Source organism: Haliaeetus albicilla, chromosome 5 (assembly GCF_947461875.1).
Source record: "Haliaeetus albicilla chromosome 5, bHalAlb1.1, whole genome shotgun sequence".
In the NCBI taxonomy this organism is placed as follows: Eukaryota; Metazoa; Chordata; class Aves; order Accipitriformes; family Accipitridae; genus Haliaeetus; species Haliaeetus albicilla.
In genome coordinates this window covers 49,182,429-49,201,115 of record NC_091487.1, presented here as the reverse complement: position 1 = coordinate 49,201,115, position 18,687 = coordinate 49,182,429, and positions in this window count along the sequence as shown.

Genomic DNA, 18,687 nt, shown 5'->3' with positions numbered 1-18,687 from the left:
TCTACCATGTCTTGATAAAAGAGATTTTAAGCACCTAATGGTCAGTTAGTGCAATAAAAATAGCACAAGATGAAAAGGTCCTCCTCCTACAGAGTGAAAAAATACATGTTTTAAATGAAGTGTCCAACACCACAAATATAAACCATTAGGGGGACCCCCTGTGATACAGAAACTGTTATAAACAGATATGCTGCAGTATTTTTATATTACTTTCGATAGAAGTATAACCAGAGCAGTATATCTTACATTTTTAATCAATTTTCCATTTTACAGCCTCATTTTCAGAAGCAGAGCTGGAGTTCTGCATAGCCATCACTCCTGCACTGTTGAATGACCTCCTGGATTTTCTTTGCTGTAACAGAAGTCATAACTAGTAAATGTGTCATACTTATTTGCTACTGATTGATATGTAGCTGTTAAGCATGTTTTTATATAGATGAAAATCTTGACATCGTATTAAAATGTAAGCAGCAGAGAAACAGCTCCCCTTGCCTGAGAAGCACGTGCTGTTTGGCGGAGCTCAGAGCCGAGCGCTCTGCGGTTACGCCGTGGCTCCTCGGCACGTACTCGCGTGGTGTGCGCAGCCCAGCAAAGGCTCTCGGTGATGCAGCAGGGCCAGGAATTAGCAAGGCTGTAGGATAAATTCCGTATATGCGGGGGAAAAGGGAACTCAGACCAAAGAAGCTTTAGCTTCGTGGAAGGCAAAACTACCTGAAAGGCTGATGCTGCAGCCTAAGCAGAGACTTAGAGCCTAGAACTTGGAGGAAGGTCTGTCTCTGAAGGACACAAACATTCTGCTTCCCGATGGCTGCTTTTTTTCCTCCTAGTAGGTGCAAAACTGATCCTGTGTACTTGCTGTCATGGTCCTTGTTACCACTAGGCATACAAGCCACTTTTTGGCAGGGTTTACAAGGTATAATAGTGTCAGAGCTAGTTATATGGTTAAATTATGATTTGGAAACTCGTGTTATGCGGTTGGGTTAAATTTCCTCTGTAGTTTCTTCTGGATATTCTGGGCTAAACCTAATTATCCATTTCATTAGATCAATTCTTCAGAAATGGAAATTCACTGAAATCACTGACATTAGCATGGCACCCCACTGACTTGATGGACATGGGTTATCGCCTCCCACCTAGTCTTTCTGTTTTGATCTGTCATTTAAACTATTCATGAGCTGCTAAAAAATTATAGCATCTTCCTAACTTTATCAATACTTCAAGTTTTATTGGGTGTTCCTACTTTAATTCACTAATAAAGAAAGGCATCCAACTTTGTCACATATACTTTTAGTAGCATTTCAACCTCAGAGGTTAAAACAGCAGAAACAATTCCAGTTGCTAAAAGACACAAGATTGTCAACAGCCACGGAGCTCATGAATGGGAGGGACTAACTCAAAGTTTTGCTGTCTGCAGGGGGTATGGTCATGCCTTTCTGCCATCAGCAAGAGGAATAGCTAACTTTAATAAGAAAAGAAAAAATAATACAAATAATTAAACATTACTAAAGCTTTCTTGTAGTATAATTTCAAGATGTAATCTGCTACAGAGCTCTCTGAAAACATCTACAATCACTCTGAATGCTGAGATTTTTTGGCAGTGGGTATTTTAATATTTATTATCTATTATATATAATATTTTATATATATTATATATTCAGTATTTATTATACATTTCTAATTAAATATCAAATGCTCTTATTCTCAACATGCTCAACAATTCTTCATCTTCAGCGAGCAGGAGAAGACACTAACAGACTTGACTTGTATGGGATCACAAAATGAATGAAGACTTGAAATATAATTATGGGCTACCACTACATTGTGGAGACCACTGTAGTAGGAAGGCACCGTTGTCATGGTTTAACCCCAGCCGGCAGCTAGGCCCCGCATAGCTGCTCACTCAGTACCCCCCTGGTGGGATGGGGCAGAGAATCGGAAGGGTAAAAGTGAGAAAACTCGTGGGTTGAGATAAAGACAGTTTAATAGGGAAAGCAAAAGCTGTGCATGCAAGCAAAGCAAAACGGGGAATCCATTCCCCACTTCCCACGGGCAGGCAGGTGTTCAGCCATCTCCAGGACAGCAGGGCTCCAGCACGTGTAACGGTGACTTGGGAAGACAAACGCCATCACTCCGAACGTCCTCCCTGTTCCTCCTTCTTCCCCAGCTTTACATGCCGAGCATGACATCCTATGGTCTGGAATATCCCTGGGGTCAGTCGGGGTCGGCTGTCCCGGCTGTGTCCCCTCCAACCCCTTGTGCCCCCCCATCCTGCTCCTGGTGGGGTGGGGGGAGAAGCAGAAAAGCCCTTGGCTCTGTGTAAGCACTGCCTAATAATAATGAAAACATCCCTGTGTTATCAACTCTGTTTTCAGCACCAATCCAAAATACAACAACTTACAAGGCACTGTGAAGAAAATTGACTCTATCCCAGCCAACACAACGGTCTAAGCTAAAGAATGATACTGATAGAGGAAGAAGAGATTATAAAAGTGGTTATAATGAGTTTCATCTGGGTGTGAGAAAGTTTCTGACCATCAGAGTGATGATGTTTCCAAACAGAGTAGCAAACCCCCAAATCTGAACTGATTCTACGGTGGAGCGTGATAAGCTCAGGGTTCCCTGAGAGCTTTATCCAGCCAAGGCCAAAGTACAACCAGTGCCCACAGCGACTGCCCGGTAGCAACTGCAAGGGGCTGGAAGAGGCTGGGAAAGGGCCACGTCCTCCCCCTGAACCCCAAGGGGCACAGCTTTAGTCACTCCTCTCCTTTTTCAGACTGTAATCCTTTGTACGACAAGGGTACCTTCAATAGCGGGGCTGGCACTTAGGCACCCCAGGTATCCCTTCCACTCCTACATTCTTAGGAGCAGTCTTCTCCTCTCAAGTCTTAGAGGTTTTTGGATGTACTCACAATGATCCTGGGACTTTGGGGATGTTTTCAAAGGCTTCAGTAGCAGTCAGGCACCTAGTGAGATTTGCAATGGAAAGTCAATGAACACTCCAGAACAGAATCTCTTCTCCCCCTTAAGTCAGTCCTAGCTGTGAGGACTTTGAGGGGATGATTTCGCGTGAGAGTGGTTGCATTTTACACCCAGTTTACACACGTGGAGATGTCTGTGCTGTGTATCAGGCAACTCAAATTCTGCCTTTTCTGTGTACGTGTTTAGACAACTAGATTTTAGAGCTTATTTATGAAAATTCTTTTGTTCTCTCTTGCCTCCCAAAGGAAGCATACTTGAATACCTTATTATCATTAAAAACATAGACTTTGCTGAAAGAAAATGGGGCGAGTAAGGTCCTCAGAACACAGTGATGGTTATTATTTTTGTTGTAAAACCATTTCTTCACCTCTTTTGAAATTATCTGACCCCTGCCAGGGGCAGTGAAAGGAGTGACCTGAAAGTGTGAGATGTCGATGCACTGCCAATGGAGATTTTTTTTTTCATATTGCTGTGCTGGCATGGACTCAGCAGGTACATAAAATACAATGTTCCAACCCATTTCACCCTCCAAGTTGGAGTGAGGTATGTTCATTTTCACTCTCTGCACTCACTGCCTGTTCTTAGTCAGAGAGTCAGAGCTCATGTTGCTGTGCAATCTTGAGCTTCTTTTATGAGCTTAGCTGGAACGCTGCTGGGTATCTTTCTTCATTGCAGCTTTTTTAATCTTGGCTTGCAAAATCAGAAGCTCTTTCCTGGCTGCACAGATGATTACCTTACTTTAGGTAAAGTCTCAAATACCCTGAAGTATCTCACAGAAGTTCTCACAATATCATTTTTCAGTGCTTCTTTTTCATTACCACACTTGGTGTGCCCTTTTAATTCTGCACGTTGGCTAGCAGTGGATTAATTTTTTTGACTGCATAGTGGCCAGTCTGTCTTTGATTCTGTTTCTTCTTGTATTTACCCTTTTTACTGCCAGAGAACCATGAGAACCAGATGAAAATATTTGCCCTATTTAGATCCTGAGAACAAATTCTGTTGTCAAGAGAAAAATGTACAGGGCAAAATTCAACAACAGCAGTTATAAATGGTGGACCAAATGAGCAGTTTGCTTTGCTGCACTGAATCCTGATTGTTTGCTGGAACATCTAGTAAGGTGGTTTTGGAAGCCTGCAATGTCATCACCCTCTTGTTTTCACCCTTAAAAAAAGAAATTAGAAACAAACCGTAACCTCAGACTCTAAATCTCCCAAATGGAGCAGAAAATCCAAGATCTAAACTTTGTTGTGGACTCCTACACCGATTGTTGATCTAAAGAAAGTCTCAAATATAAACTAATTCACATTTGGTGACTGAACCTCATTTTGAGTGAATCTTTTGACTAACTCTTCTTCATCTATATTTTGAATCTATCCAGTCTTTTTAGAAGACATTAGGTTTGATGGATACCAGCCTACTAAGTGGCCTCTATCATTTCAGAAAGTGAATCCCTTGAAGACATGAGTAAACTTGTTCTTTCCTGGCTTTGTCTTCCACCCTCACTTTACATATGGGAAAAAGGAATGCAGAAAGATTAAACAACTTTCTCGAAGTCACATAAGAGTTTGATAGTAGGAATTGAGCTGATTTTCTACATCCCAGTTCAGTGTTTTGAATGCATGACCAATCTTTCTGTTTTCATCTAGTGAGATATTTTGAAACAAATTAAAAACCTGGGATGAAATTTTAAATTGCAGTTGTCCCATCACCTTCGAAGATTTTGTTCTTTTTAAGTACCTTTGGGATGTGCTGGTTCTTTAGAAGCCCCAAACAGCTTACCATTTTATTGCAGCCTGGTCAGCAGTACCTTACAAAACAAACACTAGCACTTAGCAGGATGTGGGGAATCTGATGCTGGCTTCCCAGTGTAGATATACAATTTGTCAAGCTCTGATGGTTTTGACCGGCATTTTTAAAGTAGAAAAATTTTGGAAAACTTTAATATTGGCCTCTTGCTTCTTATAGGTGTTTCAAACACAAGTAATCTCCAAAAGGTATTATCATTGTGCACTTATTTATGAGTAAATTTGTAGGAGATTTTAATACCCTTTTAACTGACTTTTAGAGCTTATAAATACACTTTATTTCTAATTTTTTTTTTTTCCTGGTTAGTGTGCTATTCATTTTGGTGTAGGGATTCAGAAACTTTGGGCCTCATATTAAGTGAAACTAAAAAAACTGGATTTCCTTATTTTTGTAAATAAGCCAGATCTTGTCAGTCTTTTAGTTGACTAGCTAATAAATGGACTATTCATCTGTGTTAATTGAGAGAAGGGCAGGGATAACGGAGAAATTCTTGAAAAGAGTATTTCAGATATGTCATGGCAAAAGATGACGAGCATTGCATTAACATTTACAGAGGAAGTATAAAGAGATGACAGAAATGACCTAATGAAAGTTTAACTGCTCTGGATCATTTGTTGCTTATGGCTTTACTACAGTGGGCCAGAGTTTGGTGGGAATCCTTTAAATAAGGCCAAGTCAGATTCCTGTTCACTTCAGTGACGTTGATGTCGCTATGTCATGTGTCCAAATAAGATGAGGGAAAGTTTCCAAGTCTCGTTCCATATCTGCTAAAAAGGAATTGTAACAATCCTTCCACCTTCCTTTCTGCCATTGTGAGGCTGCTCGTTCCTTTGGGATGGCTGATATTATGTTAATCTTCAGAAATTATCACAGTGTGGCCAGAAGCCAACAACCCACCCAGCCTCTCACTCACTCCTGTCTCCCTCAGGATGGGGAGAACATAGAAGGAAGGTGAGACGGCCCGTGGATGGAGATAATGGCAGTTTAATAGGGAAAGCAAAAGCCGAGCACACAAGCAAAAGCAAAAAGAGGAATTCGTTCACTGCTTCCCGTTGGCAGGTGGGTGTCCAGCCAACTCCTGCGAAGCAGGATCTCAGCACACCGCACAGCTGCTTGGGAAGACAAACGCCATAACCATGAACATCCCCTGCCTTCTTCCTCTTTTCTCCGAAGTTTTATTGGTGAGCACAACACCATACGATATGGAATACCCCTTTGGCCACTTGGGGTCAACTGTCCCAGCCGTGTCCCCTCCCAGACTCTTGCCTGCCCGCAGCCTGCGTGCTGTGATGGAGGATGGGAAGAGCGAGGGCTCGGTGCCGTGTAAGCACTGTTCAGCCACAGCTGGAACACAGGCGTGTTATCCACACATTTTTAGCCCCAGATACAAAGCACGGCACCATACAGGCTGCTCTGAAGAAAGTTAACTCCGTTCCAACCAGAACCAGTACAGACATTTTTCACACAGAGATTGCTTTTCTGAGAATTTTCCATAATATCTCCTTCTTCTGAGTCTCAGTATTATATTGGTCACCTGGCTTTAATAGACTTCAATATATTATATTGACCACCTGACTTGAATAGACTTCAAGAATTTGAATTCTGAGGATATTCTGTATCACGGGCAAATACCAATTAATCTAGTACAATCATTTCCAGTGTTCCAAGGCTAAAACCACTCTTCCTTGAATATCATTATTGCTTAATAAATTGCATACTTTCCTTTTGAACAATATTAAATAATTGCCCCTCAAATTTGAAAGTGAAGGACTGTTCACATTATGCATAATGCCTTATGAAATACTAATTGATGGCTTTGTGCAGTGTGTCAATGGAATAATTGCTTGTTTAGTGCAACACTTCCACTGAACAAATGCTTATTTTTTGCATTTTTTCTTTGTAAAATGGTTTTCCTTCCACTGTAATATTTTCAGAAAGATCTCTCTTTTGTAGTAATTGGATCATGAGCTATGATATCATTTAATTGCTGAAGCATGAGCTGTATAGCCACTGTTTCTATTTTTTTGAGTTGTCTGCAGGCCGCTTTTATGCCTTCCCCTTTAAGATGCTTCATGCTTGTATTTTCTGCTGTAAGATTTGCCATGCTCTATCCAAAAACCAGCTTATCAAACTGATGCTATACCACCTCTCTTAGAAACCAATACTTCCAGGTTTGAAGGAATACAGAATAAAGCCAGGGATCCCAAGGAAAAACTGTCTTCCCATTTTTTTATTATCATAAAGAATTGCAATAGAACTGTTTCTGGTTGGAAGTAGCGATCCCCAAACTTAAGTGGTGCTAACCAGCATGGAAAAATCTGCGAAAACTAGATTGATTTGGGCTCCTGTGGAGATTTGGTTGTTGAACAGTTTGTGTCCTGGTGGAATTCCTGTCGGTGTACCCAGGTGAGCAGTCAGGTTCCTCAAATGTGATTTTCCCTCAGTAAATCTCCTCGCTTTCTATGTAAGCCTGAAAGAATGCGAAACTTCTAAAGTAAAAGGGTTTTGTACCCTGTGTGCCTGCACTGCGACATCGCCGTGATGTCCTGGTGGGATGCAGCAGAGGCGCACAGCCAGAGCCAGTACTTGGAAAATGCTTCTAGGTCCCATAGTACAGATCTAGCATCAGTGAGATGAGTTTAAACATGTTTTGAAGGAACACCATGAAAAAAGCCTGGAATGAGAACCTGAGAATGAATCTGGCTATGAGAGACTACCTGGATAGTTTCTGGTAAAGATGGTATGCCTGATATTTGTCTTAGACCCACGTGCAGGCTATCAGGACTGCAGAGTTATTAACTAGTAGATTATGCTACAACTGTATTTTTGTATTAAGGAAGCAACATGTTCAAATTCCCATAAATACGTTTTTACTTAATCATATATTTTTTAATATTGCTGTGCAATGAAGGGCTTAGTGGGTTCCCTTTGCCTAAAGCTAAAATTCCTTCCTTTCTGAGAGTGTAAAAAGAGCTGTATGGAATTATGTCTTCAGTGAGCTGATTATAACATAGATCATTAAATCCCTAAAGATTTGGCATGCAGTTCAACAACTGTTTATTTGTCAAATATATTTAGAAATTTTCCAAAAATGTATTTTTGTTTTTCCTAGGGAAAGACTAATCAAGAAAAAACAAACATTGTAACCCAGATTCAGCAGAAACCTTATTTATGAATGGTAAGGTGGTAGTTTTGCTTTGCATAGTACTTCAGTTAGAAACCTGCTTGCTAAGTTTCTTTCTCTTTACTTATTTTCATTGTACCCAACAAACAGCTTTTCAGCATTGATGTCAGCTGGACCCAGAAAGACATATTCTGACAACACATTTCCAGTTTGCATCCACATATGGACAAACCAAACTGAAACACAATGGCCAATCCTTTGTGAAAATTTCCTGCTGGGATTAGTTCGTTGCAGATGCATTTAGTGGCACACAAGACACAAAATGTTAAAGAGTTCCACTTAATCCCTCAGAGATTTAATTCTGAAGTAAATAGTGGGTATATTCTCATTCCAGTGACTTGTATACAATTCCACTTTGTTTCTCTGTAGATAAATATATTTTGATTACTTTGGCAAGTTCAATATTAAGTACATGAAAAAGCATCAATGAATAAATGATAACAGTAATGAAAATACAGGTGATTTGGAGCTGAATCCTTTAATTCACAGATCCTACATTTTAGTCAAGCGTGCTCTGTTATCTGTATTACAGTATGAAAACAACTATCATTATTTCATATGCCAATAAGAAGGAAAAAAAATTTTTTTTTTCGCTGTCCTTGGGGTACAGCAGTATGTGTTTAAGTTTTAGAAAAGAAAGATCTAATAATCATTTTCCCAAAGAAGGCTATTAGAAATACATTTGCTAGTACAAAAATAATCTAGTATTTTAGCCATGTTGTCAGTATATCACGGACAAAAAGGCCAAAAAGTAAATGAGTGAGGACATCTGGTCTGATATGACTTTTCTTCTTCTTTATATGACATCATGCTCTTTAGCTAGAATACAAATTTTGAACATATTATGCTAGCATGCTGAAAACAAGATAAATCTTTCCAATAGGATGTCAAGGAGCTTTAGAACAAGATTTGTGGAACATGCATAGTTTATGACGATTTTATGGAGAAAACTTACCACCAGATAAACTAAAACGCCCTCATCTTCCAGCCACAGAATTTAGCTTAAGGATGTCTTAAATTCCCTGCAAAACAAGAGGGAGAGAGCATAGATATTCTTTTATACATGCTCCTGAAATTTAGGCACATCTAAAAGCTGAAATTATTTATAGGCGTGAGACCTATAAAAAAAAAAAACCTTAGCGTGAGATTTTGTGTCACTAGTTTTGTGCATGAAGAAAGTGTACAATCAGACTTCCACTCTGCTGCTTGTACAATGCCATGAAGGCTTTATCAGTTCAGAAGCATAAATCTGAAATGGGGCTGCCCCATTACAAATCCTTTTGAGCCCTCCAGATCTAACAGAATGACCCATTCTTCTGCCTCATTAAAGCTGCTAATTCAGGAATTACCCTAATCCCATTGCCAACCCACTTTAACAGACGTGAACCATTTAGGTATCTAAAATCAAATTTAATTCTCTTTGAATATCTTTATTGTGAAGGCTTTTCCTTTTTACTTGTTCAGAGTTACTGAAACTTGCTACTTGTATTATCAACCAGCAGCTGGTATTCTGTGCTTGAAGCTGTAGTGTTATTTTTTTAAATACTATTATTAATCTTTTTATTATTATTTCAAAGCTTTTCTTTGCCCATCATTTCTTTACCCATAAATTAAGCTTGACAAAGTTTTTGTCTGATGAAAATTTAAATAAGAGCTTCACATAGGAAAACAAATTGGTGCAGCAAATGCCAGATTTGGGCAGACACCACGAAAGTATACTTTGAAGTTAATTACTTCAGCTTTCTTGCATGCAGGTGCTTAGCCCTGGGAAGCACTAAGGGGTGAAAGAGCCCTGAAACCAGGGCAGAGTCAAATGGGAGAGCATTATATGGAAGTATCTGAAACCTTTTAAAGAACTCTAGCCAGGATTTGCTTAAACAAATGGGGGTGTAAGCTCTTCAAGAACAGGAAGGAAGACATCTTCTGCTTGAAAACTTACTGGATGGGAGACTACGAGACAGTGTTTGTCCTTGTCTTCAGGGGAAAAGACAAATCACAGAACTTTCTGAGAAAAACTTCAAAGATTCTCAGCATTTCTGCATTATTTGTACTCTCATCTCTCTGGATCTGGTGCTTCAGGGCATGAAAGAATCAGGAACATTTACCATTGTCCCAATGAATTTGCTGGTGTCGCTCTGTAATGAGTTAGGGTCCAGCTCAGCTCCCATCGGAGTCGTTGGGAAAAGTCTCATTGCCTTGATAGCATGTTAATCAAGCTCTGAGTGCTCAGAGAAGTGGAACAGAACAGACCTGAACAGACTATTCTTTCTTATAATGTGACATTTTGGTACCAAGAGGAAAAAAAAAAAAATCACACAGGAAAGATCAGTAACAGGTTACATATTAGGACAAAGAGATAAACTGTGAAAGATGGCCAAACCAACAATAATCCCAAGTACTTTCCAGCCTGGAAAAAGGCTGTGACATTTGGCATTCTCTTGAGGTATACACATTCTTAATGTCTTGGAAAATGCCATTAGAAATTACTATTTCCGGCCTTACAAACTCCATCATCTAAAGAGGATTATGAGATTACAGTTTAAGACAACCAGAAGAATGCGTTAAGTCTCAGCCAGTTCCTGTTTTCATTACTATCATTGTCTCAAGGCAAGATTAAATTTGTGCCATTTGCTATTTCCATTAACCCCTTAATCTGAGAAGTGATTGTCAATTTAGTCCTGCCAGGTTAACGTCTCAGGGAGTGGCTGTGTTACTGACCTCTGATTTCTTTGTCCTTTCTCTCATCAATTTGATTGTTTTGTCACTTTCTGTTTTCCCCCATGTACCTAGTTAGCTATTTGAGGAATGTGTTGTCTCTACCAATATTCAGCGTACTGTGGTTCTCTGTGTGGTACGTAAAGAAATATTGTTTATTCCTGTTTGCTAACGCTAAGTCTACGTAGCCCTTGGAGTGGCTGGCATGAGAATGACTCTACGATGACCCATGCATGCAGCCATTCCTGAAAGCAGGACTTTCGCATGGGTGCAGATGATCATCCTGCTGCCATCAAACGTCCTACTGAGTCCCGGGGCAGTCTGGTGACGTGAAATTCTGTATGCTTCCACAGCTGACTTCTGCATACACCAAACCTGTCATAGCTAATGAAAGGTCAGGAAAGGAAAACTTACCCCAGTACATTTCCTGCAATGGATGACGGTGCTTTTCTTCCACTGACAAAGGTTGTAAGGGGAATTCAGAAGGTACCTGACCTCCCATATGACTTTATCTTTAGGAATTAGCATTATTTTCCCCAGCACTCATTCCAGATTGTAATCTTATGGCCTTCCTTGCCTGCTGTGCCTGTCTGCTGTGGAGTGGGACAGAAAGTCTTAAGCAGAAGCTAAAAGATAAATGTATTTAGAAAACCTGGTGGAAGCATTTTTCCATGCAAAAGAGTAGTACAAATGTGTTACAGTTTAACAAGTTACTGAGACAAAAACTCTGGAGGTAATTTGAATAACCAGCAAGATGACATCCTAAGGGAAATAAAGTACTTAAAGGAGTGACAGGGTGAAAAGGTTTTACAAGTTCCTTTAAAAAAATCTTACCACTAAAGGACAGCAATACTTCACTCACAAATCAATCAAAATTTTCTGGAGCCAGACTTAAGGACATCCGGTAGGGAAATGTCTAGCACAATAGAAAAGAGCAAGGCTTTGCTTTATATATTAGAGATAAAGCTTCAATTTTGTACATGAAGAATTCTTTCTCTGCCTTTCATTTTCCAGAAGAATCTGAGATATCTTATCTAAGAACACAGAAACAATAACAGCACCAGCAACACCATTTTTGCCCGTCACTAAAGAAAGCAAAACAGAGGAGATGTCTGCCTTTCATTTGGGGAAATAAAAGGATGAGAATGATGCTCAGATTGGCTTGAGGTGCACCTATGGCTGCTGAGGGGTTGCAAGTGCACACAGTAACCCTTTGTGCTTGCTTGTCTGAAACTGAGCTTCCAAATGCATCAGTCCCTGTAATGAATTAAAGCTGCTATCTGCTTTTATTTATATCAGCTACCTAAAGAATGCAGGGCAGCTAAATCAGGAAATGTCAGACACAAGGGGAGACCTCGTTGTACTTTTTTGTCTTTGACAGCATAAAGAATCTTGAGCTCATCTTCACTTCTCTGCATTACTGCTCCAGGACCACAGGCAACTTGTTGTTTAGTTGCATTCTTGTCTAAAAGCGAGGGTGCAGGAGTGGGAGAGAGAAACCAAGAAGGAAAACAAAGTAAAAATCAAAATGGTGGGCTTAAGGCACTATAGGTACTGCCGACAGAGGGAAAACAAAAGCGAAAAGCCAACATACATTATTCATGAATATCCGTGTGCACACAGGAGAGTTAAATACATGTAAGCACATCTTTATACCTTTTTCTCTTCAAGAGGAGAGAAGAAATAAACATGAATTGAGGAAAAAGACCACAAGTGTGCTATTAACATCCTCAGATGTAGTGAGTGATAGCTGGTGGGCAAGATCCATACGGGGCATAAGGAAGTTCTTTAAACACCAGGAACGTTTTTGTTAGAGCTAGATGGAACCAAGTGTGGCAGCAGCAATGGCAGCAGATGTTTTCCTGTGATTTTTGGTGTGACTACTGCAATGTCATAAGACTGAAAATACTTGGCTATATTGAGTCTACAGCAATGTGCAAATCACACTCCCTTGAGGCAATCACTGTTACTAATTTATCTCCAGAGTTGCGTGGGTAGTAATTATACTCCTCATGTATATTAATCTCTTGTCCTGTTGGAACAGAAATTCTACCTTGTACATTTCTGTGACATGCTTATTCTGAACAAGATCTTCTGTACCACATGCTTCTTTGCGCTTATATTCTGCAGAAAATGTCTATTTCAGTTGGACAGAAGTTAATTTTAATCTCCAGCTCCAAAGCACAAATCTGCTGAGTTATAGAAGAAAAGTATGAAAAGATCAGTACTAGGTCCCAAATCTTCTGAGAAAGGTTGTTTTCTGATGTAATACAGGGGTCTGGTAAATAATATTTCTGTTATAATAACTGCCTTTGAGATGAGAGAGTGAGCCACTCTAAGTTGCATATAGCAGCTTCATACTCAGGCAGTCTTGCTGTGGTTCTTCACTAGTTTAATACTACACAGAAAAGGAATTTTAAAAACATGCCATAAATGATTGCATTTTCAGATGAACAGCACAGCGGTCTTTTCATTGAGGTTTTGGAAGAGTTTGCCAGCACTTTTTGTGTTTCATAATACCATGTAAGCTACTAGGAACTGCTTTACTTGCTTCAGTCAATAGAAAACTGGAGCTGATTTCAAGTGATTTTCCCAGCTCGACACGAAGTACTGACCCATGATTCCTGTAGCTGATTCAGCAAAATGCTGTCATCTGCATTGATATAAACTCTGAAAATATACGGCTGCTGCAGCAAGAAAGTAATTTTAAGTGATGGGCAGAAATGCCAGAAGGTTGAAAAGGTTTTTGTTGCTCTTGTGAGGGCAAGTGAGAAGCCATAGAGGAAGCTGCAGCATTGCAACAGTGAGTGGGAACTGAAGTCACAGAGGATGGTGAAAGAGCTGAGGCATTAAATGAGTACTTTACAAGCAAGAACACTAGAAGATGCGCCAGCTGAAACTGGCTGTTGTATCCACTATCACGGTTGACTTCAGAGCTAGTGAGGCACATATATTGAATAAGTTAGGAGAAGTTGAAATCAACAAATCATCCATGCTGCGTGCAACCTTGAGGCTTTAAAAGGAGATTGGAATAGTACATGGCTCAGGTAGGCTTGTCTTCACTCAGCAGCTACAAATGCCAAATTCACAAATAACAAAGAGAAAACCACTATACACGGAATACCAACCTTAATTACAACCTTGTAACTACAGGAAGTCCCCACCGAGTCAGATCTGACATTCGTTTTCTCTTAGTAGAGCATTTTATTTACATATTTAGTTCAGCGTGTTCCACTCACATGAAACACATGCTTCCATATTCATGCACATTTTAAGATTTAAATGAGCCTTTCAGTAGCAAAGCATCAGAGGTGCTTATAGTGAGCTTTGTGACACATGCCATATGATACACATTGCATCAGCCATGTCATTATTAGTTTACAGAAGGAGAAACTGGATTAAACAATGGGGAAGTGGCGCTCATTCTCTGGTTGTGTTTTCTTCCTTTTTTGTTTTTCTTTTTCTTTGGTGGGAAGGGAGAGGGGAGAAAATCAAGGAATCCGGCTCAGAAATCTACCCACCAGCTCCTTGGAGAGCAAGATACTCTTCCTAGGAATGATCTTTGTCACCTGTGGCACTTCATTCATCACATGTTTTTCCCAAGAAAAAGGCTTGTGTGCTTCCTCAGTTCCTTAGTGGCTCTTGCTAAGGAGAAACAAGGAAGCGACCTACTCACCACCTTCATAAGACCCTTGAGTCTATCTTGTCTTCTGTAGCTGGCCATGGTGCCCTGACAGATCCATTTCTTCTTCCTTTTTCCATTTTATCTGCCTGCATGCAACAATAAACCAAATCATCCTTCATTCAAATGCCCAAAGTATAGTAACATGTCCGCTAAGGGGGTTGTATTTTAATACATCTTGAAAGATAACTTCCCTTGTTGATTTTAACTGCAGTAAGAAGATGGCAAATGAATATGTAGCCACATAACTAGCAGATGCTGACTGAAATATAAATACAGTAGGCATTAGGGTTTTGGGTAATGCAAAGGACGGCATCGCAAAACACCACTGTATATAGTGGAGATTTACTTTCCCTCTGAGCGGCCACAGCACAGCTAATTAGAAACATTCTTCTTCCTCGTGTAGGTGTTAATCCTGTAGTCCTTATTTACACTAGTGGGATCACTCTTGGGAATCTGAGCTGCAAGAAAAGGTCTGTAATGATTTGTGCTTCAGGTTCAAGATCATGTATGTGACAGAAGGATGATTTTTTTTTTTTTTGTTATTTCATGTTGGTATATAAAAATGAGCAGACCAATTTCACACAACAAAGTAGTGTGTAAGTCATCACTGAACTTCTCTGAGATAGAATAGCTACTGTTTACTTAACTTCCATTGCACAATTCCTTCTAGGACAAACATTAATGATAAAGTGCAAGACCAGTTTGGTGCCAGAATCAGCTATAAAAGAACCAGAGATACTATGCTAAAATTTGAACAATGCATTTTCTGTTTGAAATGCTTACAATTTATTGCATAAAATTTAAAATCTCCTATTTTAAAAACCTTTTAGTGAAATGAAAGTGTTTATCTTTCATCAGGAACACACATTTCCAGTCCAAATGGAAATTTCCACAGGGGATGTGTTTTCATTTCAGAAAGTTGCTGTTCTTTTCCTAGAATATTTTAGTCAACATATTTTCACAGCTCTAGTAATGGAAAACTTGTGAGTGCTATTCTGAAGCATTTCTGACTGTTTTCCTTAACACTGCAAATTCGGAGGAGAAAAACTCAAAAGTAAAGGCAGATATATGTATGTGTTTATGTATATAGTTATATACAGCTGATACTTTGTCTCTCTGATTATACTGACTTGTCCTTGGTGAATCATCCCTGGAGGGAAATAGGATAAAAATGCAGGATTGGTACAAAAAGGGAAGTTTCAGTCCATTGTCTGTTCTTACGTTCTGCTCCTTTTCCAGAACATATTCATTTTTTAAGTAGATACATAAACCAAAGGAGGAACAGAGGACATCCTCATATATATAAATCTTGGACATTCACATTGTTCTTCAGACCTATTGACATTACAGTACATCTGTTGTACCTGGTATTACGTAGGCCAGTAATAGAAAGACAAGCCCTGCTCCAAGTAATTTGTACGCCTTGGTTAAAAAGAAAATACAAAAAAATCACTGATATGCAATATTTGCATGAGGTGAGGATTTTTGGATTGGAGTAAGCAAGGTTTTTTGTATGTTTTAAAATTACTGTAATTTTTCAGCAACTTGGGTAGGAATTGGCTATCTGCACTGTTCATAGGCCTAGGACTTTGTTTTTTAGCAGAATTTGAGACCGTTTTCTTCCTACCCATCAAAGAATAATGAGTAATGTTAAAAAAGAAAATCCTTTTAATAGAGGACAAAAGTTCTCCATGCCTTGCTTCTCCAAAGTCTGAGCTTTCCAACTTACTGCCCTGACAACTCAGCCTGTTGTTTCACTTTCTTCCATTGGATAAACAAACAAACAAATGAACAAAAATATCCTTTAAGGTGATTGTTTTGCTTGGCTTGTAATTAAGTGGAATAATTCTTGAACCCTCATGGTTGCTTTTCTGTACCTCTTCATCTTATACATGAGAAGCAGTTTTGAACAGGCTGATCCTGGGTGGGCTACCTCAGCCCAACACCATCTTCTAATGCTTCTAATGCCTTCAAATGCCTCCCCTGAAATGGTACTAGTGCTGAATGTCTCTGTACAGCAGTATTTAGCAATCAAAATCCATCACATCATAGAATTTCTATGGGCAGAATGTGATTTCATCCAGAAAGAATTATGCGAGCCTTTAATCAGATTTGCTCTCCGGATTTAAAGAAATTTCACATGTAGAGAGTAATTCTATCCATTTATAATATTTCCAAAGAAGAGCAGGCCTTTTTGCTGCTCTCATCTCTCATTTGGCTGTAGGCTTAGCTGCTGAATCCTATAAGTCTGTAAAATGCCAGCTGCCTGGTCCTTTACTGCCCACTTCCCAGGGAAGGATTTCATACAGTATAGGATTTAACTCATAAACTGTCATGAAAAATGCTGAAAGAAAAACAATAGCGTTTCCCTCTATCTCTGTAAAACATATGATCATGTGAAGAGTGATATAAAGGTTTTATCTATATGATTCTGGAGTGAATCATATTTTTAGAGGTGTTATTGGCATGATGAACGTATAATAATCTGCATTACTTGTAAGGAATAATGTTACAATGAAGGTGTGCTTTTGTTAGCCCAAACTAGTGATAAGCCTATTATATGCTGTCTCACTATTATTGTTTATTGGAAATGTGGCAGTCCCTGTAGGTTGCGGTAGAGTTGGCAGTGTTAAACAAGCACAAATTAAGGGACAGTCCATGCCCATAAAGACCTTATTATCTAAATTAATAAGGCTCAGAAAGGGAAAAGGAGGATTATCATCTTCGTTTTAAAGACAGAGCAGACTGGGACTGTGAGGGATGTAATAACTTGTCATGTTTTTGCACAGTGTGAATGTCAGAGCCACGCTCACGTTCAGCATGTTCCACTGCACATTGTGCACAACAGCTTTTAAGTAAATACTAGACGCTCTGCTTGGTTTCATATTTATATGTGTGTCTGTGAGAAAAAGCAGCCATTTACCAGAGCACAGATCAAAATACAGTGATAACATCAGTGAAGTTTTAATATCTGCTAATGAAATCCCCAAATATCTTTTCTCACTTTTGTAGGCTTCTGTCTTAGTTTCTTCCACTCTTAGTCCAACTTCATGTTTTGGAAAGCTGGAAACAATTGCTATATGATGATTTATCACACCAGCTTCTGTCTCAGTGCTCTACCAGTTCTAGTTACGGGTTCATAACCCTAGCAGGGCTTCAGGGATGCATGCTACCCATTCTTCTGTTCAGCGAAGTAATTGATTGCTTATTTTGGAAGAAAGAATGAAGAAGGAAGAATTACAGTTTATGGGAAAGGCAGACAGGTTATAAAAGTAGTGATTTTAAAAAATTGTGTAAGGGAATTGCAAGTTTCCCCGAGATCTGCAATATGACATATAGTCTTGCCAGATGTGGATTGACAGAATAAGTTCATAAGTACATAGAACGCAGTCAAAAGTCCGCAGAAAGGTTTTTGTCATGTTTGTTTCCTGCACATATCTGTGCTGGCTCATATACAGTGTATTTGCCTACAACCTAAATTCTTTCTGCAGAAACAAAATATATGATCCTTTCGCACTGCTAAGCGTGGTACCAGCTGTGTCTGGCCCTAAGCGAGGTGACGGATTTCCCGAGCTGCGGTTGACGTGTGTTTGTGGGACTCTTCTGGGGATGCCGGGGTTCTAAAGGAGCCAACTACCCCGAGCTGGCAGGGCAGAGCTCGTTCTGCCCCCAGTGCCTCCCTCCTCCTGCCTGCGTGATGCAGGGCACCGCTGTGTCCTCTAGTATATCAGCTATACGTCCGCAGAAAGGGAATTTTTTGATAACCATATTGCAGCTGCTTGGGGTACCTTAAGCACGAAAAAGCACCAAGTAAGGAGAAGAATCTGGTGCGGAATCTATAGCAAGACATAGAGGTAACTGAAAATCCAAACAGATGAGTAAACTCATCTCATACACATGCACAAGCAAACACATGCACCAGTACACAAATACTTTTTTTTGTGTTGGGTTTGTTTCTTCTCACCTTAAGCTGTATAAAACTCCCCAAAAGTCAAAGAATGTAGTACCTAAGATTACAATCCCTTTCCCAAAGATTGTATTATCTCAGCTTGAAAATTACATATATATCACTTTGCTGGGGTAGACGGATTCACATATCAAATCCTGACTATCACCTTGAGATGAGAAAGGTGATCTAGCTGATGGAGGGTTTGCTCAAAATAGTAATTAGTGATAAAAAATCCATCAGTGGAGTTTTTTTTTATTTTAGTGCTGCTTTCCCCAGCAATAATTTCAGGATCTGTAATCTCATTTGTTCTCAGGATTTCAGCAAACTACATGAGAGCATGTCTCTAGCTGTTTATAAGATTTACCAGGG